Below are 26,220 nucleotides of genomic sequence, written 5' to 3' on the forward strand. Positions count from 1 at the left end.
CAATTGCACAATAATGTGCTATTAGACAACGGACCATGCACGTGCTAACCTCGATTGTAAACCTCGGTGCTTCCCATTGTTTCCCTGCAACACATATAAGGTAGTTAGTCATCAGGTTAAGTAAGGGTTCGCATGCTATCAGTAAAATATGTTGATGAAAAATAAGCACATTGCAGATTCATCAGATTAATTCAAGCCACATGGAAAACCCATTTATCCAAACCAAGCATGATTAAGAACTAGGAAATATAGCACTTGTATATGTTTCTCATGTATTAAGTGCAGCCAAATTTGATTTATTCCTCACATGCACAACAATACAAAATTCTACCCACAACAATTGGACATCGCATTGCAGAATTGAACTAAGCAGTTAACTAAACACCACAACAAATGAACCAAACATTAACTGAGCACCACATTGCACAATATAACATACTCCTAATAGAAGATCAGACAGTTAACCAAACCAAGCATGCTTAACAACTTGGAAATATAGCAATTGTATTTGTTTCTCATGTATTTACTACAACCAAATTCAATTTATTCCTCACATGGTATACAATAACAGAATGCACCCACAACTATTGAACATCGCATTGTAGAATTGAACCAAACAGTTAACTAAACACCACAACACAAATGAACCAAACGTTAACTAAGCACCACATTGCACAATGTATAACCAAACCAAGCATGCTTGACAACTTGGAAATATAGCAATTGTATTCGTTTCTCATGTATTTTGTAAAGATAAATTCGATTTATTTCTCACATGGAAGACAATACAAAATTGCAGCCTGAAGAATTGAACATCACATTCGCGGAATTGAACCAAACAGTTAACAGAAGACGACAACTAATTAACAAAACAGTTAATAAGTGAGCACCACACTGCACGACATATAGAAAATATACACTAGAGCAACAAATTGCATAGTAAAATTAGATAGCACAATTCACTAGAATTTGTGAAGGAAAGGCAGGAGCAGCACATGAAACGGGTAAACCGAGCATGCTTAACCGGCGTAGCTAGCAAATGGCAAGGTGCTCCTCCAAGATCTGGGGGTCGGCACGAATGGCAGCCATCGCGACCTCATCCGCGCGTGCGGCCGTGATTTGCTTCTCCGTTGCCAAATGCTCCTTGACATCCTGGCTATACTGCGTGCACCATGGCTTAGGGCGGTGCTTATTTGGTGGAGGGGTTGGTGATTTGGATGGAAGGTGTTGTGCTCGCGCGAGCGGTCGGGGCATCTGGGATGTGGAAGGAGGAGGAGGATGGGGGTCGGGTGCGGATTACCTGCCTAGATAGTCGAGGCCGAGCAGCGTGAAGGAGGGTTGCCAGCGAGGAGGCGGCGCTGCAAGCAAGGAGTGAAGGTTTCAACTTGGAAAGGAAGGCGGAAACAGGGAAATGTGGCTTTTGGTAGGGGGGCGGGGAGGTAGATATTTCCACGGAAGCCAAAAATTTGGAATCGCTTCAGCGAAAAAACTGGCGCGCAAAGTGTCATCAGACACGGTCCCTTATTCAGAACTGTGTATGATATGTGAACATCACGAACGATTCAGATAGCTTAACCCGTGTGTGATGAGTTTGAACGTCAAAAATTTTGGTTCGAATTTCCATGGTTACAGTGGTCATCCACGTCATTGCATAATTTGGGTACACAAAGGAGACTACAGCACACCCACACTTCTTAATCGAGCAAGTTCAGCAATTAAACAGAGCTAGCTGGCCTAAACATTACCCTAACAAATTAAAGACCGGCGCTCTTAATTAAACAAAACAAAGAGTACTAGTACTACGGCTGGTGCTCGTCGATCTCCGCCGCCGCCTCCATGTCCAGCTCACACCCGACGTCTCCTGGGGAAGGGGCTCCATGGCATCCATCGCACCGTACTCGGCAAGCATCTCGCCATCCGCGTCCGTCATCTCTTTGGAAAAGGCCGCCATGAGCTGGGCGTGGGTGGCCGCGATCTGGGCTTGGACTGGCTCCATCGTCGCAAGGTATGCGGTGGAGGAACGGACGGCTGCTCGAACGCTCTCGGTGATTGCCAACTCTTCAACCGTGGGTTGCCGACCGTTGTTGGAGAAGCTTCGTTCGATTTGTGTGGTGACCGCCATGAGCTGGGCGTGGGCGGCCTCGACATGGTCGTGGGCGGCCTCCATCAGGGCTAAGGCCGCTGCTGCAGAACGGACAGCTGTTGTGCCGCTCTCGCCAGTTGCTATCCCCGAGGCAGATGTTGCTGCCGCCACATGAGAAGCAACAACGGCCGTTTGGGCTGCCTTGGCCGCCCGGTCACAGATTGCGGCCGCGCTCATGCACCTTGTTAGCACGCGTATGGCGGCTGCGGCCGCCCTCTCGCCGAAGTGGGCCACCAAAGTTGCCCTCACGACGCGGGTCCATGTGCCCATCTTTCACCTGCGACGATTGAACAGTGAAACGATATTTGGGGAGCGAGCTAGTGTGCTTGAGACGCCGGCTGTGGACTGTAGCCGACGCACCTTCTCGCGTAAGCCATAGGCGTACTATACACCGACGGTGCTCCAGGATATTTTGTGCTGCATCTCACATGGTTGGTGATAATAAACTGTGTGTGATCTACTTGATTTTTCATCTTGATTTGAATTACATAATGGGGTCACAGCGGCAATGGACAGTGTTTGAATTGCTAGACCAATTATCTGCAGTGAACATGCAACTATATGTGTGTCGTAAAAGAATTGGAATTATTCAGGGTTCGTTTGAACATTTTATACATTAAATTGGTTTTCTAGCCATTTCAGGTGCACAATTCAAAATTAAACTACATGCACATGCTCCGGTGCACCAACATGGGTTGTAAAATTATATATGTGTCCATGGGTTTATGCTTATGTCCCATGCAAGAAATGGGGATGAAATTCGAACACCACGCCACTGTGGCTCTCCGGCAAACGTCGACGTACTTGCTTTTGTAATTCCAATAAATCCAAAATTCGTCCGAAATTCATGAAAATTGGCATGCTATCATGGAGCGGCATCAACATGCCGTGGTTAATTTTCCCATTTGGGGCAGGTTTGGGTATAAGCTTCTCATAAACCAGAGCTTCTCACAACAAGTGTGATGGTTTTGGTAGGGAACGTTTCACCTTTCTGGACGAAACGATATCCGTTGCCTCTTCTCGATTTCAAATTCTTTCCTAGTGTCAACATAGAACAACAGGAGTGTTGTGTCAATTTTGGGGATTTTTCGGGGTTCGCTTGGACATTTTTATACATTAACTGAGTTTTGTATGCATTCATGTGCATAATTCAAATTTGAACTACAGGCACATGCTCTAATACATATAAATTAGTTGAAAATTCAAATATGTGTCCTTGGTTGCCTGCTTAGGTCCCATGCAAGAAATGGGAATGAATGTCAAACACCCTACCACCATCACTCAGCCGCAAACATTGAGATACCTGGTTTTGAAATTCTAGTAAATCCAAAGCTCGTCTGAAATTCATGAAACTTGGCATGCTGTCATGGAGCGGCATCAACATGTCGTGCTAAATTTTTTGACCCATTTGGGGCAGGTTTGGGGATATGCTTCTCACAAACCAGAGCTTCCCAAAACAAGCCTGGCGGTTTCGGTAGGGAACATTTCACCGTGTAACTCCGGCTTGGGCGAGGAGTGGAATGAATCCTCTCGCGGCTGTATGAATAAGCCTGCTGCTGAGTCAAGGCTGTCTGAAGGAGCTCCCTAGCACGCCGTGTCTCAACTGCTACTGGGGACTCGCCTACGATCGGGAGTGCCGCCAATCGTGAAGCGGCGGCGACAATGTTATCCATCGGGTTAGAGTAATGACCCGGTGGTGTTGGGACGTGTTGTGACAGGACGTTGTTTGACGAGGCGAATCTATTGGACGTGGCTGAACTGGCGCCCCCGTTCCAGGTGCCTCCACCCGGTTTACCACTGGCGGATTACTGGTCCCTGCTCCTGGGGTGTCAAAGATATTCCTGGCCTCATAAACCGGAGGCGGGTGAGACCGGTACCTTCTCCTCATGACATCGTTTGACGCGCTCTGATCCAACATAAGCCGGTAAGCATGTGCCTCCAACTCGGCCCGTTCTGCAGCCATCCTGGTATCCTTGGCTGCCAGGTCCGCCTTGGCCTGAGTTATCTGATCCTTCACCATCGCGATCTCCGCGTTATGCTCATCCTGGTTCGCCGGGTTAACTTCCGCCAGCAGTACTGCCAAAGCATCAAATAAGTCAGATAAAACCTGAGCCGGTGGTCGTACAGGGCCTCCTGCCCCGGCTGCTGTCGCTGCTACCAATCCGGAAACCATCGCCGCCGTGGTTGAAGAGTGGTGCGCTGGCTGTGTACCGGCCATGAAGATCGCAACCCGGCTTGGCGGATCGAAGGGGTCCGGAATACTGTCGCCATCGGAACAGCCCCCAATCCGGCCATCTTGCAACTGGTACAATGACTCGGTCTCTCCGGTCGATGACTCATCATCAGAGTAAACGACGGTCTCACCACCAGATGCTGATCTAACCTCTGATTCCACTCCGTGGATGACTCCCACGAAGGCACGCTTCATGGCAGGCTGAATCCGGGCGGGTCTCGCACGTTGAGCCGTTTCGACGATGTCGGTGCAGATGTCCGGCTCAGGGCCCGGTTCGTCGATCTTGCCAATGAAAACGTGAATGCCGCCGAAGGGGACCCGGTACCCGTACTCAATTGAGCCAGCCTCAGGGCCCCAGCCTGCATCGTCGATGTAGAGCTTGCCGCGACGACTCTTAGTCATCCGGCCCACAACGTATCCCTTGAGCCCTTCAAAGCTGCCCTCTAAGAACTCGAAACCATCGTGCGATAGCCCCACGGTGGGTGCCAACTGTCGTGGTTTTGTCACGGCAGATGTCCTAGTGAAAGGACTTAGTCATGGAGCCATCGCAACGGGTTAGCTTAAAGGGGTTAAAGCGGACAAAGGACGCAGAGAGTTTATACCGGTTCGGCCCCTTGCGGCGAAGGTAAAGGCCTAATCTAGTTGTTGTGGAATTGCTAGGGTTTCGATGAACAGGGAGCGAATCCGCTATGCCTGGCTCTCGAGTTGTTGTTTGTTGTCCCTAAACCGCCGCCGGGTCATCCCCTTATATACATGGGTTGACGCCCGTCGGTTTACAGAATCCCGAGGCCGGCTCATAAACGTGTCCGGCTCGGTTTCTACCCTTTCTATCTTACAACACAAGTTACATGCCATATGGCGGTTTATGTCTACAGGCCATAATTCGCCTTTGGGCCCTAGGCCTTCGTAAAGCGCTATACTCCTTGTCTTCATGGGCTTCAAATATAACTAACTCATTACGAGGATAACCCAGCCTCTCCTGGCCGGTTTACACCCAGTAGTAATATCCCCAACACCACCCGAGCCCCTTCCTTCGCACCGGCGAACTCGGGCGAGCTCTGAAAAATCGACTGACCCAATTTTGAAATTTATTCTACTGTGATTTAACTAGTGTGGAATATAAAAGGGGAAAACCATAAGCATTGGGAGTATAGTATTGAGCGTGCCATGGCGGATCTGAAGGTGCAAACCGGACAAAGGCAACTTCGCAACCAATGTTTGCTTTCAACTAGCAAGTAAGTGATGGACAAGAAATCAGAGTAAAGAAGTGGCGATCTATTTTCTTGCTGCGATAAATAAGTTGAGCAGATACGAAAGAGTACCGCCTCTGGTGCGGCGCCGTGTATGCATCTGCTGAGAATTTGACGCTGCTGCAGTAGTGATGGCTGTCGGCGGCGTGGAAGCAGATCTAGGAGGGTAGATGGTGGCGGCGGGGCGCGGTGGACGAGACGGTCATAGGAGCGGCGCCGGCGAGGTGGATGACGGCAGGGATGAAGCGAGAGGACGGGATGCAAGGATCCCGGTCCAAAGCCGTGGATGAGAGAGGCCGATCTCTTGTAATGGACGGCGACATCGGGGTATCAGCTCCGGCATGGTGGAGGAGGGCGACGGTGGATGGGGTGGCGGACGGAGGAGGCTGGGGTGGAGAGGGTGTTTTGGCACCCACGGAGTACGAATGGGGAAATGGAGGTAGAGAGGAAGGGGGGAACCATGTCTTCAGGGCGCGCTTGTCTCAAATGCGAGGAAATTTACAAACTTAGCCCCCGTTTCAAATTTCCTACATCACAGCAATATTAGTCGGTTGGAGATAGGACGGTAATCTCGCATACACCGAATATTTGCCGACGAGAGTTTGTTTTTGGCGCCCACCGTGTATGAATCGGGGAGCGAGTCGATTTCGGCCGAGGACACACTGTGTTTTGGCACCCACCGTGTATGAATCCGGGCGAGAGGCGGTTATGTCACGTTTGAGTGAAATTACAAACCTACCCCTATCGAAACCTATAGAAATCGGGCAGATAGGCTTTGCGTGGCAGGGATAGGCAGTAGTAATTTCCATCTCGCAGATTTTGGTTTCGGGCGGTTACTGCGACTTTCCCCGCTTCGTTCAAATTTTGCAGAGTGCACGTTTACCGTGCCAACTCAATTCGAATCCCGTTTGTATTCTATTTTTTCGGGCGGGATCCATCGATTGGAATAAAATTATATATACATCATTTTTTATATATACTTTCAAAAGCACAACACCCTTTATACATAAATATGGTTTACAAATGGCATGATCTCAGATTCATAAGGTTGTATCCATCAATTTGGATTTTCAAATATTTGAAACCACTTTATGTTGAAATCCAATGTATGCATTCCTCGCTAAGTGTCTCCAATTAATGTGTGTTTCATGCGGGGTGTTTTTTTACTTCTCAAACATGTATAATGTGTTTCACACACGCAACATATAGTGTAATCCCGTTTAGACATTTATTGCATATAAACCATGCATTGTTTCTAATTAAAGAATCTATGGATCACCAATATTGATAAACTATATAACATTACACGTGTCCCCAAATTCAAATGAATATGCATGTTTGATACACCAATTTGCGTTATGATATTATCGATGTCGTGATCTCCAGTTTAAATATTTGAATCCCATTTAATCCATATATTCGTCTCATATAACTATCACTCATGCTTATATAGGACTATCTCTCTAGACCTATACGCGTTCATCGTCTCTCGGGTATCTCTCGTGCTACCTGTATGTCGACAATGATCTTTTATCTTCGTAATACACCGACGGTACTCTCTCCCTCGACCTTCATCACTCTATCTTTCTCTAAGTATATCTCGCTCCCTGCTATGTGTCTCTAACTATGATTCTCCATGTGGAATCTCTTTCTCTCACACAAACACAAAACTTTGTCTCCCGAGGTCTCATTTCTCTCTACTATTCCCCTGCATGCCACTCGCACACCCCTCATACAGAGATGTCTTTCGCTCCTTAGGTATGAGAACCTACGACTCTTCCTCTTAAATATCTCTTTCTCACACACAAACACAAACTCTGTCTCCCAGGGTCTCATATTTCTCCACTGTTCTCTTGTATGTCACTCACACACACTCTCTCTCCCTAGAGATATCTTGCGTTCCCTCATATGTCTCTCTAGCTATCACTCTCGTTGTGAAATATCTTTCTCTCTCGCAGACACAAAACTCTGTCTCTCGGGATCTCATTTCTCTCCGATATTTGTTTGTATGTGAGTCACATGCACCCTTTCTTCATCTCTCTCACACCCACACACATAACTCAGCCTTCTGATCCACTCGACTCCTATCTCTAACGAACACTAGCTAGCATCTTTATCTTTCTATTTATCTGTTTCTCCATCAACCTTCTTTCATTTACAGGTTGATCTCTTTTGCACAATCGTTGTGCCTCACTCCCTCTGCTCGCCATAGATGCATGCTCCAGCCCACGCCACTATCTCTTAAAGACAAAAACACATGCTCAATTGTCGGGCCTTCTTCCCTGCATTCTCACATGCATGCATATTGTCATACCGATCCGTCTCTCCCATGTCGTTGATCTTATGACTTATGTCTTCTTTCTTTTATATCGATCATGCGCGCGCACACACACACACACATCCCATGTATACATGTATACCTCTCACACATGCAAGTTCAAGGTCTCTATGTCTCCATACGTAGTTAATTACCCTCAACCCTAACGCCACATCGAATCGTTCTCTTCTTGTGTGCACATAACTTCTGCCTGGATGGGTAAAACACACACTCACACTTAACAATCTCCTTCTAGCTACCCCCCTCTCACTCTTCCCATATATCCCCGAAACCAATAAGACCATCCCTTCGTTTAATTCCCGCCTACATGCACCATCGATATATAGTAGTCTTCCTTGGTGTCTCTCGAACGAACACGTTCTCTCGATGTCGACTCCTCTCACGCGCACACACCTTCTCTTCCCTCTCTACGGGCATTTTCTCTCTCGCACCCCATCGTTGGTGGCCTCTGCCATACACATCACCTCTCTATGATGAAGCCATGCACACTTAAATTACATCCGCCACCGAGGACCCCGCGACACACACACCCAAACCCACCCACACACACACAAACACACACACACACACACACGCACGCACCCACCCACCCACCCACACACACACACAAACACACACACACACACTAAGACTCCATCACACACACACGCACACACACACTAAGACTCCATCTCTCTCTCTCACACACACACCAACACACACACACACACACACACTAAGACTCCATCTCACACACACATGCTCTAGGCGGAGCATTTGTTCCTACCACCCTTCATCCAACCTTACCCGTATGATAAACAATCACCTTAATTTACTTGTATAACCTGGACAAATTCCACTTTACTTTAGTAGTTAGCAAACTTATCATATGTACCCTTATAAAAAACCGAGTTGGCGATGATGGTGTGCCTGCCATCTTGTAATATAGACCGTCTGATCTATATCTGACGGATAGAAAGCAAACTATGATAATTTTACAAAAGATACCCGCACCTCTCTCCACATCCTTATCACCCACAACCTCATTGCTGAGCAATTAAAAAAGAAAGTCTCTGGAACAATCTAGCATGGTGGCCGCTGCCGCCTGCCGGCGCCGTCCATCCCCATGCCTCCGCCCATTCCGACCACCAGTCACCACCACGCTCCACTCATCCTCACCTTATCTCTCATCTTTCATTTTTTTGGATGACATTCTCGAGATACCAGTTTTCCGATAAAATTCTCGAAACATCATTAGTTTTTACACATGGGATTACTCCTGCATGGGTAAATCACAACAAGTGTTTTGTAAAAAATGCATATTGATGTTCCGTGCAATGCACGAGCATCTTGCTTGTAATTATATAACAAAAATCACGAGCAGGAAGTGACATTTTTTTACACAACCACGTTAACATGGCCAGATAAATCACTAGCTAAAGTAAATACCATTATACTTATATCCCGATGCAAAAGGTTGAGTACATGTCCGAAGACTAGAGTCGCACACACGCACTCTATCTCTCAGAATCTCACACACACACACCAGTTACGTGACGCCCACTTAAGCAGACACGTATGTTACAATTTGTGCACCCGCGAGTACACGTGATGCTGCGCATTTATTTAAGCCGGACGGCGAACCCGAACAATAGCTGCATTCATTCCCCTCCCGTCGCCTCTTCTCTGGTCGGCGTCGCCCGGTAGCCATGGCCCGGCCGAAGGTAACAACATACGCCATATTCCCGCTGGAGCGGCGCTTTAATCTGGAAATTTTAGTGGTCGTGCATGCATCTTTTTGTGCTAGCACTCTTATATAAGGGTTGACCAGTCGCTTCCCGCGGACGTGCGCGGGCGGTGGAAGAGGAAGGAGAAGGGAAGCGGGCTGTGGAGTAACATTTTTTACCACAATTTCTTAGGAAGCTGAGTGCAATAATTGAGTAGTTTTGCAAACTACCAGTACTACACCTGAAACGGTTCAAAACCTATACTCCCTTGCCAGCGCGTGCTTCCCGCATGAAACGGTCAGCGTCGCCCTGGAGCGTCAGTGCCGCATTAATGCCCGGCCAGAGCGGAGGCGACCTCTCACTGGCACCGGCTTTGAAGCGGCGCGACGGCCGAGAGAGCGCCGCTTCCCGGTGCACGCGACTGCTCCGCGTCGAGGCTGGCCATAGGCCCTGTTTGGATCCATGGGTTAGAGTTAGTTTGAGCTAGTTGGGGCTCAAATAGCCCTAAAGTATCCAAGCATGAGGGTTTAAATTGGAGCATGTTGCACCGAACCCACCAAAAAAAACTATCCCACCCAAGAGGTGCTAACTGGAGATAGTTCTCATTGGGACCACTGAAAAATCACTTTTCTCTCTCCATCAAGTGCATTTATTGTCAATCTAACCCTGTCACCCAAACACCTCTTTGGCTACAGTTAGTTCAGGGTTAGTCATGAGTTAGTCTAACCTCTAGCTAAGTTAGAGTATCCAAACAGGAGCAGTATAGGACATGCAAGTTGCTCAAAGCATACAGTCAAATTCGTACGTGAAAGGATTTTTTCTTTTTGAAAACGGAACGTGAAAGGAATTTTTTTAGAATGCTCTTGGCATGTCGCTAACATGTGATGAGTTAACCGACCTCAATAGACGGCAAAAACGCCAGCCCGCCGCACTTTGAGAGAGACGAGGAGGGAGAAGCGATACGGGCTGCTAGATTACTAGAGATAGGTGTCGCACGGAAGCCAAGAAATATGGTGATAGCGTGGGTTAGCCATGTACTAGTATGATGTAACTACGCTGGGCTGCCGTGTTTCGTACTCTTCCGGTCCACTGTGGAGATGATTGGTTGATTTTATATTGCTGAATAATATAAAATATTATGAGTGCAGACGCTCCACCACGAGGTTCCTTGCTCCTTCTCGGTCGTCAGGAATCTATGTTCTTCCACTCTATTTTTTTACATGAGCTTTGTTCATCCTTTTGCCAACACGCGAGACATCTAGCATCAAGGTGCACGTGTCATGCAAGGATCGTTCCATCTATATGAAGAACACGTGGGACTGGAACTACGAGACGGACATGTACCCACTAGTGGACGTGCGAACCTGTGTAATGTAGCGCAGTAAGTGAAGTAGAAAGGCACAAATAGTATGAACATGCGTGGCATATAGGCATTTTTCTCTTACTACCACTAAATGTTGTGCGTGCAATGCCCGGTGATGTTATGGAGTACGTGACTAAGTACTCTACTACTACTATATTAATTGGAGGCACATTGTGGCACCCCGGCTCAGAGAAACCGGAACGCCCCGTATTCCAGCCCAGAGATGGAGGAGAAGTCTTCTGGAATACGGCACTGCTTAGCATAGAACAAATCAGCTCTTTATTGCAATCTATTGGGGTACAAGGGGATTACATCGGCACGGCGATGCTACGCCTACCACGGTTGCTCTATGCAAGCAGTAGAACAACACGACACAGCGGAATGACTACTGGCAGCGGAACAACGACGGCGGTGGTGAACTCCACTCCGCAGGGACTCTGGCTGGAACGCTTATCCAAGCGCGCAAACAAGGGATCCACGACAAACTAGCAATCATATCCGGCATGACCTGCAAACTGGCATGACATGCCAGGTCAGTACATGGAATGTACTTGCAAGCTCAGAGCAACCAAAGCAATCAAGACAAACAATAGCATGGCAATTACATGTTAACAAGGATTAACATGATACTATCAGATCAATCATAGCATGAACAAGATGATACAACTACAACAATACGAGCATGGCATAAACATATGAACTTGATGATACTAGCATGCAACATGATGAACTATCAAGCACCAACTTACTCTGTTCGGGTTACATTGTAACCATCACCTGTATCACTTACCATCACGGACATCACATAATCATCTCAGGATCCAATCAAGCTTGGTATTAACAATACCGTAGTAATCATACATGACTACAAGGAGCTTGACCTTTGCCCTTGACTCTCGCATAACACCACAAATATCCAACAAGTCGGTATTCACGATATCACAGTGATCCTCTCACGATCACATAAATATCAACCAACTTCTTTCATCATCGAACCGGGGTTGTTATTAATCAAATTATTATTATTACTGTTGACCCATAGTGTGACCGACACGAACTGGGCCCATATCCGCGGGCGCGGCTATCGATAGATTAAACACACACTCTGCAGAGGTTAGCACACTGTACCCACACCACGGAACCCATGGTCTCGCACTCCCATACGTGCGGACACGGCGTCCCGACAAAACCGATCTACTGCCATGACACTCTCCCGGCTACTCCGACCGACACCGCCTTGGGGTTCAGTCCTGGGTGGCCCCGTGTCTACCAAAGACACCAACGGCCACCGTCGTGGGAAAACGGTCCCAAACGGGGACAAGGTATACCATAAAAACAAAAATGAGCACAGAAGGTTATGTCCGCCTACCTGATCAGGGTAGCGCGTGCCCATAACCTTCCCTCGCGGGAGGCACCGGCGAGAGGCATGACAATAGACCCGGTTAGGACCCTCCCATAGGGTAAGCGTGGTTGCACTGGTCAGATCGATATGGTGGCACCATGACTCAGCCAACAGTTGTTCAAGTTCAATTTAATCCGGTTAAACTTGAATGCAATATGCTGAGCCATGATAAAATAACATTATGCAACTACAATGCATGAACATGATATCAAAATAAGCATGGAGGTGCAACATAATCAACGAGCATAGCAACAACATGTAACCAGTTATCTAGATGAGCATGGCATACTGACGAGCATGAATATGACCACTAGCATCAATAATAAATACCATGCAATAACATGACGATAAACTACCATGCAAGTATTTAATCAACTGGATGTAAAGAAACATGCATAACGGCGATACTCGGAAGAGACGATAGTCATGTACCGAAGACCGTCACCAACATGTACTACCACCAAACATTGCCAATATTAAAGTAATACTAGCATGAAGAACATAACAACAGAGTGCAAGAAAACATAGCATGACGGTAAACATTGATCCATAAGCATAACCGAAATACCGACAGTAGTAGCAAAACAAACAGACAGTTAATAAAGATTCAAGTCGAAAACCAATGCTTCTGCATGGCTATCATGCAAATGGTGGTTGTGGCTTGCCTGGGGATGGGGAAGGCTCCGGGAAGAAGTGCGGAATGACCGCGGAAGGAATCGCCGGAAAAGGTACTCTCTCGGAGGGGGCTGATTAAGCATAAGGGCAAAATGGTCATTTTCAGAATGTTGAAACATAGTGAAAATGATACCAAAAGTTCGGGCTCGACAAGAGGAAGAAGTGGGCTTTGGAATCACCTAAATCGGAGTTGTGGTTGAAAAGATATAGAGGTTTGACTGCCAGGGACCTATCTGTAAAAATATATCCACAAACTAGCCCCTGAGTGGAAAAATAGAAAACGCATTTGACAGAATAAGCTTTCCTGAACGGAAAAGGCTTTCCTGGCCTAAGCCGCACGAAAATTCGCTTTTCCAACGGGAAAACGTATATACGCAAATGCGCTTCCACTTTTCCACTTTGGCAGTGGCGGGGCCGCGGCTTGGCTCACTGACGTGCGGGGCCCGCGGCCAGCTGGAAGGGAGGGGCGTGGGCGTCGTCTTCCTCCTCGCTCCTGCCCGTGAGGCAGAGACAGGGCGTGGCTCCGGCGACTTGCTCCAGCGACACAGAACACCTCCGGCGATGCTCCGGCCACGGGAGAGCTCGGGGTGACGAGGCGCATCCATCCCGCGGTGGCGCAGTCCTCGGGGAGGGCGGGGTTGAGAGCAGCTTTGACCGCGGCGGTAGAGGGCAACGACGGCGGCCAAAGTTGGGGACGCGTGGCCACGGTAGTCCCGACGACAAACTAAGGGGTTGGTGAGGCTCTTGGTGGTCCGTGGAGTGCTATGGTAGCGACAGAACGGAGGGGGAGGCTCGGCTTCGACCAAATTTAAGAGGTCAGAGGCGACGGCCATGGCGGCGATGTCGAGCACCGAAAGCTTCTCGAGCTCGGGCAAGAAGTGGGGCGGGGCTAGAGGAGGTGCAGGAGGCGAGTGGTGAAGAGAAACGGCCTCGGGGTGGCTTTATATAGCCGGGCGAGGCGGTTCGAGCTTGGGTGCCGCCGCGGACGCGTGTGCTCGTGCATGGGCTCGAAGGTAGACTACGGAGGGGAACGGGGGAGAGGCTCACGGGGGCAGAGGCGGCCAAGGGAGCACGGGGAGGAAGCGGCCAAGGCGCGGACGGAGCCGGTCGGCTACAACGCTCCCGTGGGCGCTCACTGTTTGGCGACGGGGACGGGTCACCGGGGAAGCAAACGGAGGGGGCAAGGGCTCCATAGGGACGGAGACAACGCGGGGAACACGCTGGACACGGTCGGGCGAGGAATGGACGAGTGCACAGACGGGGAGAAGGAGACAGAGGCGCTAGAGCGCGAGAAACGCCATGCCGAAAGGGTGGTCACCGCGTAGACTGGCAAGGATAAGAGGCCAAGCGCTGTCATGAGATGTCTAGTGATTAGTCCCTGCATAACAGAGGACAAGGGAGGTGATGGATCACACAGAAGTGTAGGGAGCAGAGGGGAGCAAGCTCGACAAGGTTTCTGTATCAAATTTGGACGAGTACTGCTGATCAACAGGGAGCTAATTGGGTCAAATGGTGTTGTCTTGGAGGTTTAGATTAGGAAGGACTACGGTTCTGGAAAAGTTGAGGTGATTTGGACCAATGCTTAATATAGTTGCTTCACAACTGCCTAAATTGGTCCAGAATAGAAATCATGAGGATGCACTCAAATAGTGAAGCCACTTGAGCTGAACTTGGGCAGGGAAGAGTTATTTGGTCATATGAAGATGCTGAAAAAGGTTTCAAACCATTTGGATAAACCAAAATGGTACTTCCTTCACAAACATCCCCACTGACCAGAAACTTGCAGAAATTCTAGAGGGAAAATGGCTAAATAGATTGCACCACAACTTTGTGGAGGGAGTTTATATCGATAGGAGAAGGCCTAGAAAACTTTACAGACATAATGAAGCAAGATAAAATATACTTGCTTCACAAACTGAATTTTTGGACAGAATCAAATATTTGAAGCTGTGCTCACATGGAGGCATTAAATGATGTCCACTTTGGTTGAGGGCTAATATTTGATGATATGTAGAACCATGCAAAAGGGCAACTCATTTGGATATGCCTATCTTGTACCTCCTTGACAAAGTTTCTTTCTGGACAGAAACTTTGGAAAATCATAATTAAAATAATACTAGGCAAATGAGGTTGCATTTTGGCATGTGGCAATGCTATGGACAGGAAAAGGTGTCCAAGGAGTTTGAGGTCAATTGGGCAAAGGAAAATAGAACTTGCTTAACAATGTGCCATTTAGGGCAGAATAGGAAATGAATTATTTGAGCATGATGATAAACATGGCAAATGAAATGTTTTGCCATATTTGAGGAATATATGACCCAAAAAATTTATGAGAATTATTTGAAAATTTTAGGAGTGATGGAAATATAGGTTGCTTCACAACCTAGGGCAAAAAGGATGATTCCTTTAATAGAAAAGGAATATTCCCAATAAAAAGACTATTGGGATATGGGCTAGGATGAAGATGGAAAGGTCTAGGGCTAGATTTGGGGATGACAAGCCACTCTGGAAGCAAAGAAGAGTTCATCTTCTTCAGTTTCCAGACCACAAAGCCACGGAGAAAGAAAACTCAAGCAAAAATCTCAGAAAACAAATGAAAAAGAAAGGGCCAAAAATCAGGCTGTGACAAACCTTCCCCCTTAAAGAAATCTCGTCCTCGAGATTTGGTTGCTCAAGAAACAAGTATGAATATACTGACTTAAGGAAACCGTTTCCAACTCGGGTATCCTTTTTCCTTTGTTGATTGTTCCCATTAAAGTCTTCATCTGACTTGCCTGACTGGCTCTGAGGCGGTTTGGCTTCACTGTATCCATATCCTGACAGATCTTAACTCACACGTTCTACTTATACTGGCTGCAATTCTGTTCATATCTGCTGACTTAGCTGAGATTACCATGACTGAAATATCTGTGTGTCTCACAAATCCAAGAGTGATTTCTGATTGCTATGTCTGTACTGACAACTGTCCATGAATTGGTGATCAGATTTTCTTGATGAACACCCAAGCTCTGACTCCTTGCATTGGGTTCCTCCATTAAATCCAGGTCCTTCGGATTCCAAACAGTGAGTTGAGGCGTAACCGCTTTTCCTGACAGATTCTGGCTTATCGCAGGAATTTCTGAACCATGCTGACTGGCTCCACTGTCTTGAGTCTCAGATTCATTCCAAATATTTGACTGTCGTCTGTCCAGGCTATCCGTTGATGCTTCACATAAGGGAGGGCACATGCTTCCAGACTGTTATTCACCATCCAAAACCAAGCAGACCCTTTTGGTGAGTATCCATGGCGGTCGATCCTGACTCAGACTGTCTGGGGTATCTGCACCATTTTCATATCCGCACCACTGGTCCTGCTCCTTCATTACTGTTTTCTGTGTCTGGATCCTTGGCTGAAAGAGCTTGGTCATATTGCTTCTTCGGGTGACCATAGGTTTTGTCGAGTGCAACATTCTGACCGGGGGAAAATGATCATCTGAACCCTTTCAAGAAATCGGCAAATAAATCAGTAGCCACCAGAACGGTCTTTACAACTCAGATCTGGGACATTACTGAAGTAACTCAACCACGGCTCAAGACGGCCGAAAAGCGGCTCAGAGCAGGAGACCGTGTTGATAAGAAGAAAGTGGCAGCTCCCTAAGATAGACGAAAAGTAGCTAAAAGCATAGGGCCACTGTCACAAAAAGAAACTCAACAGCTATACGAGACGGCCGGAAAGCAGCTCAGAACTCGTGACAGTTGTTGAATAGAGAAATATAAAGTCGGCATCCACCCCGTATGGCCAAAAACGGCTCAGAGCATAGGCGTGGTGCCGTTACCAGAGAAAAGAAGACAATGGCTCATCAGGATCATATTCCAGGTTCACCTGTATTTGTATAGAGCTCAGTGTTGTCGTCAATCCTCATAGTCCTTTGTCACACTGAGGTGTATATCTGGCTTCCTTCACATATATCTGAGAATCTGATTCCCGAGGCAGACTTGTGTTCTGACTGATTCTTGCTTCTGACCAACTGTTGCGGATCTGATTTTGCCATCTGCTGTCAATTCACATTGTACTATCTTGCACCAGTGCCGTATTGAGGACGATTGGATGGCTTATGCTGAAAACCATCGAGAGTATCTTGCTGAGGAAGACTGGGCTTCGTGCTGAAACAAGAATTACTGGACCATCCTCCTTTCTGAGTATGTGGCACATCCTTGCTTTCTTCCAGGCATATCATGTTTCAAAATCATCCTCCACGAAGAATCAAACCTTGTATTTGAACCATACCTTTGACTGAAATTGCACTGTTGGTCTTGCACATAGCTTATCTTCTTGCTGATCTGATTATCCGTATCACGATCAGATATCCCCAGATCTCAATGCAGTCGGCTGAGAATTCCATACTGATGCAAACCTGATACTGACAGCCCATCCAGGATTTCTTTTGCCTTCGGCCAAGATTTTCCCAATTTCACTGTTGTCTGGTGATGACTTCATTCCGTGTATCTGAGCTTCCAAACCTTTGAATTCCTTGTTGATTCTTCAAGTTCGGTGTTGGTTGACAAGCAACTTTAATGAGGGGAAAATGATGCCACACCGAAGGCCCAAAGAAGGAAGCAAAAGAAACGACTAAAACAAAAGCACACGAGCATACAATTAATATAAATAATCAAGCAACATCACATATTACTACTAATCACACAATAATATGCATGCACACCTAAGCACACAAGTCTCACGGAAACTCCGGTATTGCGATCTAATATGTTGTGGCGGTGTGCACGAAGTGAATTCACGTGTGGAAGGAGTTGGTGTAACCAAGGCTACACCAAGCGCTGGCTGAACACCGGTCGCAATCGGATGGATACGGGGCGAGGACGGACTTGGTGATCAAGTAGCGAGACACAAGGTCACGACCACGTCATCATCAAGCGTACGAAGGGGAACCGTACACGTCCAAAGAATGGGATGACAGGGCATTATAGCAGTGGAAAGCAGGGCTTTGCTGGCATTGCCCTTTTCTGATAACAAAGATCAGTAAGGGTTGCCAGAGGGACGGGATGGAAGGCACGATTCGGGATAGAGGCAAATCTATCACCGAAATAAATATGGGTGGGTGGCGAAAAGATATCGACGCGATACCTGAGCATAACTCCTGCAAATGGTGTCTAGAACACTAGGTACCAGGGCATCACTCTGCTGGGACAGAGATGACGCCGAACACCGGAGAGCAGGCATGCTAAGAAAGAGGGTGCAGGTAGTGGATAGAAGACGACGCCACCTACACTCACAAGAGTAACTGTTAGCGACAAGAAAATGATCTATATGCATGCTATGCAACAAACAAATGCAGCAATCAAGTGCAACAAACCAACGAGGCTCTATACTACCGCATACTAACGTTCGCGCGGGCTAGGGCATCCTACAGCCAAATCTGCTCTGATACCAAGCCTGTGGCACCCCGACTCAGAGAAACCGGAACGCCCCGTATTCAAGCCCAGAGATCGAGGAGAAGTCTTCTGGAATATGGCACTGCTTAGCATAGAACAAATCACCTCTTTATTGCAATCTATTGGGGTACAAGGGGATTACATCGGCACGGCGATGCTACGCCTGCCACGGTTGCTCTATGCAAGCAGTAGAACAACACGACGCAGCGGAATGACTACTGGCAGCGGAACAGCGACGGCGATGGTGAACTCCACTCCGCAGGGACTCTGGCTAGAACGCTTATCCTAGCGCGCAAACAAGGGATCCACGGCAAACAAGCAATCATATCCGGCGTGACCTGCAAACTGGCATGACACGCCAGGTCAGTACATGGAATGTACTTGCAAGCTCACAGCAACCAAAGCAATCAAGACAAACAATAGCATGGCAATTACCGGTTAACAAGGATTAACATGATACTATCAGATCAATCATAGCATTAACAAGATGATACAAGTAGAACAATACGAGCATGGCATAAACATATGAACTTGATGATACTAGCATGCAACATGATGAACTATCATGCACCAACTTACTCTATTCGGGTTACATCGTAACCATCACCTGTATCACTTACCATCACGTACATCACACGATCCTCTCAGGATCCAATCAAGCTTCGTATTAACAATACCGTAGTAATCATACATGACTACAAGGAGCTTGACCTTTGCCCTTGACTCTCGCATAACACCACAAATATCCAACAAGTTGGTATTCACGATATCACAGTGATCCTCTCACGATCACATAAATATGAACCAACTCCTTTCATCATCGAACCGGGGTTGTTATTAATCAAATTATTATTATTACTGTTGACCCATAATGTGACCGACACGAACTGGGCCCATATCCGCGGGCGCGGCTATCGATAGATTAAACACACACTCTGCAGAGGTTAGCATACTGTACCCACACCACGGAACCCATGGTCTCGCACTCCCATACGTGCGGACACGACGTTCCGACAAAACCGATCTACTGCCATGACACTCTCCCGGCCACTCTGACCAACACCCCCTTGGGGTTCAGTCCTGGGTGGCCCCGTGTCTACCAAAGACACCAACGGCCACCGTCGTGGCAAAACGGTCCCAAACGGGGACAAGGTATACCATAAAAACAAAAACGAGCACACAAGGTTATGTCCGCCTACCTGATCAGGGTAGCGTGTGCCCAAAACCTTCCCTCGCGGGAGGCACCGGCGAGAGGCATGACAATAGACCCAGCTAGGACCCTCCCATAGGGTAAGCGTGGTTGCACTAGTCAGATCGATATGGTGGCACCATGACTCAGCCAACAGTTGTTCAAGTTCAATTTAATCCGGTTAAACTTGAATGCAATATGTTGAGCCATGATAAAATAACATGATGCAACTACAATGCATGAACATGATATCAAAATAAGCATGGAGGTGCAACATAATCAACGAGCATAGCAACAACATGTAACCAGTTATCCAGATGAGCATGGCATGCTGACGAGCATGAATATGACCACTAGCATCAATAATAATTGCAATAACATGATGATAAACTACCATGCAAGTATTTAATCAACTGGATGTAAAGAAACATGCATAACGGCGGTACTCGGAACAGACGATGGTCATGTACCGAAGACCATCACCAACATGTACTACTATCAAAAATTGCCAGTATTAAAGTAATCCTAGCATGAAGAACATAATAACAGAGTGCAAGAAAACATAGCATGACGGTAAACATCGATCCATAAGCATAACCGAAATACCGACAACAGTAGCAAAACAAAGAGACAGTTATTAAAGATTCAAGTTGAAAACCATTGCTTCTGCATGGCTATCATGCAAATGGTGGTTCTGGCTTGCCTGGGGATGGGGAAGGCTCCGGGAAGAAGTGCGGAATGACCGCGGAAGGAATCGCCGGAAAAGGTACTCTCTCGGAGGGGGATGATTAAGCGTAAGGGCAAAATGGTCATTTTTAGAATGTTGAAACATAGTGAAAATTATACCAAAAGTTCAGGCTCGACGAGAGGAAGAAGTGGGCTTTGGAATCACCTAGATCGGAGTTGTGGTTGAAAAGATATAGAGGTTTGACTGCCAGGGACCTATCTGTAAAAATATATCCACAAACTGGCCCCTGAGTGGAATAACAGAAAACGCTTTCCTGAAAGGAAAACGAATTCCTGGCCTAAGCCGCACGAAAATACGCCTTCCGGATGGGAAAACGTATCCGCAGAAATGCGCTTCCACTTATCCAGCGTGGCAGTGGCGGGGCCGCGGCTTGGCTCACTGACGTGCGGGGCCCGCGGTCAGCTGGAAGGGAGGGGCGTGGGCGTCGTCTTCCTCCTCGCTCCTGCCCACGAGGCAGAGACAGGGCGTGGCTCCGGCGACGAGCTCCGGCGACACAGGCCACCTCCGGCGATGCTCCGGCCACCGGAGAGCTCGGGGTGACGAGGCGCATCCATCCCGCGGTGGCGCAGTCCTCGGGGAGGGCGGGGTTAAGAGCATCTTTGACCGCGGCGGCAGAGGGCAACGACGGTGGCCAAAGTTGGGGACGCGTGGCCACGGTAGTCCCGACGACAAACTAAGGGGTTGGGGAGGCTCGTGGTGGTCCGGGGAGTGCTATGGTAGCGACAGAAAGGAGGGGGAGGCTCGGCTTCGACCAAATTTAAGAGGTCAGAGGCGACGGCCATGGCGGCGATGTCGAGCACCGAAAGCTTCTCGAGCTCGGGAAAGAAGTGGGGATGGGCTAGAGGAGGTGCAGGAGGCGAGTGGTGAAGAGAAACGGCCTCGGGGTGGCTTTATATAGCCGGGCGAGGCGGTTCGAGCTCGGGTGCCGCCGCGGACGCGTGTGCTCGTGCATGGGCTCGAAGGTAGACGACGGAGGGGAACGGGAGAGAGGCTCACGGGGGCAGAGGCGGCCAAGGGAGCACGGGGAGGAAGCGGCCGAGGCGCGGACGAAGCCGGTTGGCTACAACGCTCCCGTGGGCGCTCACTGTTTGGCGACGGGGACGGGTCGCCGGGGAAGCAAACGGAGGGGGCAAGGGCTCCAGAGGGATGGCGACAACGCGGGGAACATGCTGGACACGGTCGGGCGAGGAATGGACGAGTGCACAGACGGGGAGAAGGAGACAGAGGCGCTAGAGCGCGAGAAACGCCATGCCAAAAAAGTGGTCACCGCGTAGGCTGGCAAGGAGAAGATGCCAAGGGCTGTCATGAGATGTCTAGTGATTAGTCCCTGCATAATAGAGGACTAGGGAGCTGATGGGTCACACAGACGTGTAGGGAGCAGAGGGGAGCAAGCTCGACAATGTTGTTGTATCAAATTTGGACGAGTACTGCTAATCAACGGGGAGCTAATTGGGTCAAATGGTGTTGTCTGGGAGGTTTAGATTAGGAAGGACTACGGTTCTGAAAAAGTTGAGGTGATTTGGACCAATGCTTAATATAGTTGCCTCACAAGTGCCTAAATTGGTCCAGAATAGAAATCATGATGATGCACTCAAATGGTGAAGCCACTTGAGCTGAACTTGGGCAGGGCAGAGTTATTTGGTCATATGAAGATTCTGAAAAAGGTTTCACACCATTTGGATAAACCAAAATGGTACTTCCTTCACAAACATCCCCACTGACCAGAAACTTGCAGAACTTCTAGAGGGAAAATGGCTAAATGGATTGAGCCACAACTTGGTGGAGGTAGTTTATATGGATAGGAGAAGGCCTAGAAAAATTTACAGCCATAATGAAGCAAGATAAAATATACTTGCTTCACAAACTGAAATTTTGGACAGAATCAAAGATTTGAAGTTGTGCTCACATGGATACATTAAATGAGCTCGACTTTGGTGGAGGGCTATTATTTGATGATATGAAGAACCATGCAAAAGTGTTAACTCATTTGGATATGCCTAGCTTGTACCTCCTTCACAAAGTTTCTTTCTGGACAGAAACTTTGGAAAATCATAATTAAATGACTACTAGGCAAATGAGGTTGCATTTTGGCATGTGGCAATGATATGGAAAGAAAAGGTGTCCAAGGAGTTTGAGGTCAATTGGGAAAAGGAAAATAACACTTGCTTCACAATGTGCCATTTAGGGGAGAATAGGAAATGAATTATTTGAGCATGATGATAAACATGGCAAATGAAATATTTTTCCATATTTGAGGAATATATGACCCAAACAATTTATGAGAATTATTTGGGAATTTTAGGAGTGATGGAAATATAGGTTGCTTCACAACCTAGGGCAAAAAGGATGATTCCTTTAATAGAAAAGGGATATTCCCAATAAAAAGACTATTGGGATTTGGGCTAGGATGAAGATGGAAAGGTCTAGGGCTAGATTTGGGGATGACAAGCCACTCTGGAAGCAAAGAAGAGTTCATCTTCTTCAGTTTCCAGACCACAAAGCCACGGAGAAAGAAAACTCAAGCAAAAATCTCAGAAAACAAATGAAAAAGAGAGGGCCAAAAATCAGGCTGTGACACACATATGAGGTTTTATATTTGTTTACGTGTATGCCCCGAGACCTTCCAACTAGACATGTCTTTCTCTCCGGGTCGCACTTTGTATTGTTCATACCACTAGTACAGTAGTACTACTACGTGTGGTCTCCGACCCAGAAGTGGAGACGCTCTACCACGCTGTTCATGTCCCACTCCTTTCGCTGGCGTGTGGGACATCCAGCACGTGCCGTGTGTTTGGCACTCCTTCGTCGTAAGAGTTGAAACGCTAGCATTCATCAGAAATAAAAAATAAATATAAATCACCTGTGATACTATACCACGCGGTTTCTTTGCTCCTAGATATCGGAAAGAATACTTCCGCTCGCCGACATGTGGGACATCGACCATCCTGGTCCACTTGCCATGCCCGCAGAACTCCAAGGGAGAGTCACCCCGGTCGTCGCGCCGCAATAATTACTATTGAGCCATCAAATCACAGGCCCAACCTTACCCACTGTGAAGTTGCTCGGACGAAGGAACCATCATGACTTCGTTGAATTCCGCTTCTTGAAGAAAACTACTGTACCAGTAGTATAGCTATAGTAGTTACTCCAGCAGAGGCCTCCTTTGGTTTATAGGATAGGAATTTTATAGGAATATGAAAATCATAGGAAGTGAGATGACATGCATCTCAATTCCTATGGAGAAAGAGATGCCATTTGATGCATAGGATAGGAATTTTTTCATTGAGTCTAGGCTAATGTACTGGTAATTTGCTCTAAAAACTATAGTAGTAACTAGTAGTACTGGTACATGCTCGTAATTAATTAAACAAACGTACGGGCGACACAGACACAGACACACTAACTACTAGTACTACTGCTTCTCACATGCTGGCCAGACGCCGTCGTTCTCCTTCCCGGCTTTGTCGGCGACACCCACCGTGCTTGGATCTCCGCCGACCTCTCCGCAGCAGCGCGTGCATCCTCTTCTTTCTTGCGGCGGTGGGCCTCTCTTTTCTTGAGTGCTTTCTCACTTTTCCGCTCCCTCTGTGCGGCTTTGGCCGCCTCTTGCTCTACCGCCCATTCGGCCTTGGCAGCTTCAAATTCCGCCCACATAGGTGTGAGGTCGCAAGCGGCGATGAACTCGGCACGGCGGGATGCCACCGCTTCCCTACCATTCTGTGTGCAGTCGTGGGCGGCGAGGAACTCGATGCGGCGGGATGCCATCGCTTCCTTACCGGTTAGTGTGCGGCGCGGTGGCATGAACGACGCTTGGTGACAGCTTTGGGGTGGAGTGGCCGGACAACCGTAAAGTGCATTGGTTTGTCAAGAGCTCAAGGACAGAAGACGAAGGAAATTTGGATTCCCCTTCAATCCTGGTCATTTATTACCGAGTAAAATGCATTGGCGGTCATTGAACTTGTCTTGATAGCTCACTCTGATCATTGTATACGAGATATGGTGATTATACGGTCACTGGCTCAGCGTATAGCTCCATATTTGTCTGGTTGACCAGTTAAACAGTCCGCATGCACCTCATCAGCTCTTGTTCTTTATCTATCTATCTATGCGGGCCTACCTGTCAGTGGAGAAAGAAATAAAAACCAAAATTATGCGTATGTGACATTACTGTTTAGACGTTTGCTGGAGGCCTCCGCGAACACCGAGCATGTATTCACCTGGCTCAACACCAACGGTCATACTCGTGACTTGGCGCCTTGCTCATGTATATCGTCCATCACAACGACAATCTATAAAACAGCCTAGCTAGAGAGGGTACTATGGTGCGGAGTATGTACTATCGTGAGCAACCAATCATAGTGCCACTGCACACGAGTGTGTGTCTGATCGATTCGTCCATTATTCGTAAGTTATGCATGGTTGTGTGGTGTCTAATGGTGGTCGTCGAAGGCTAGCTGGCGATAAGAGCGGTTGCATGGACGCCTGGTTGTCAATATGTGCCGCATACACTTCAAAGGCTCGTCATCCATGAGTTCACATTTTACCACCACGCCAGCGTCTGACCGCCCTGGCCTACCGAAACCCCTTCCATCGCTAGCGTGCGCTTCCCGCCTGAAACGATCACCGTCTCTTCAGAACGTCAATGCCGCATTCATCGGCCTTAACTGCAGGTGCAGTTGGTGTGTCACTGACATGCGGGCCAGATGCCCGTTGGGCCCACATGTTAGTGATACAACGCACCTGCGGTTAAGTCACTGAAGCAGCGTCCGCATTCATGCCCGACGTGACCTCTCACTGGCGCCGGCATTGCAGCAGCGCGACGGCCGAGAGAGTGCCACCCGCGCGGCATCCCGGTGCAAGCAACTCTCCCGCGTTAACGACACCACGGCTATCCTTCCGTCCGCCGCCCACATTAATGACACGCGGCTACTGACGAACCTACTCCGGCGCCAGCCGTCCATCCGTCTACCGCGGCTCATTGCCGTTCGCCCGCTATATTAACTTGAGCCCCAGCTCCCAGCCATAGCCAAAGACCCACACTCATTCTCCTCCAGTCCCTTCCTTCTGTCGGCACCACTCCAACCATGGCCTCCTGGTGCTCCAAAGCTCTCTTGGACGTACTGTCACAGGAGCAGATGAAGTACATCGGCGGCCTCGCTCCGGGCGCGCTCCAAAGCTCTCTTAGACGTACTGCCGCAGGAGCGGACAAAGGAGATCGCTGGCTCCCCCCGGCCGCCCTCCGCCGCCATGACCACGAAGCCGCCGCGCGTGTGCGGGCGCAGCCGGCAGCGAGGAAGAGTAGTACACGGTAGGTCGCCACCGCTCTGTTCCCAGGAAGGCCACCGCTCCTCCACTCAGTCGACGCCAAGCTTGGTAGGATAAACATCGGCAGCCGATTAGCCGCTTGATGGCGACGTGGAGGCGGAAATCTTCAGAACCTTGTGCTCCGGAGGAGGAGGTTATCGAGGCGGATGAGGAGGAGGCAAAGGCAATATCTGGCTTTCTCAGGTTCATGGCCGGACATGGTGGTCGGGCGCCGGTGATCGTTTAGATTAGGTTTACAGTAGGTTTTAGTATGGTTTGTGCAAAATATGTAATGAATTTCGTCCACTTTATAGGAAAAGTTTTCGAAATGTAATGAATTTCATCCGGTTAATTTCAAATTTGCTTTGTTTGCACGAATTTCGTCCGGTTTGTTCATATAGTTGTCGAAAGGTATTCAGGCAGCATTGGATGGCATCCA

This window comes from Aegilops tauschii, chromosome 3 (assembly GCF_002575655.3).
Source record: "Aegilops tauschii subsp. strangulata cultivar AL8/78 chromosome 3, Aet v6.0, whole genome shotgun sequence".
In the NCBI taxonomy this organism is placed as follows: domain Eukaryota; kingdom Viridiplantae; phylum Streptophyta; class Magnoliopsida; order Poales; family Poaceae; genus Aegilops; species Aegilops tauschii.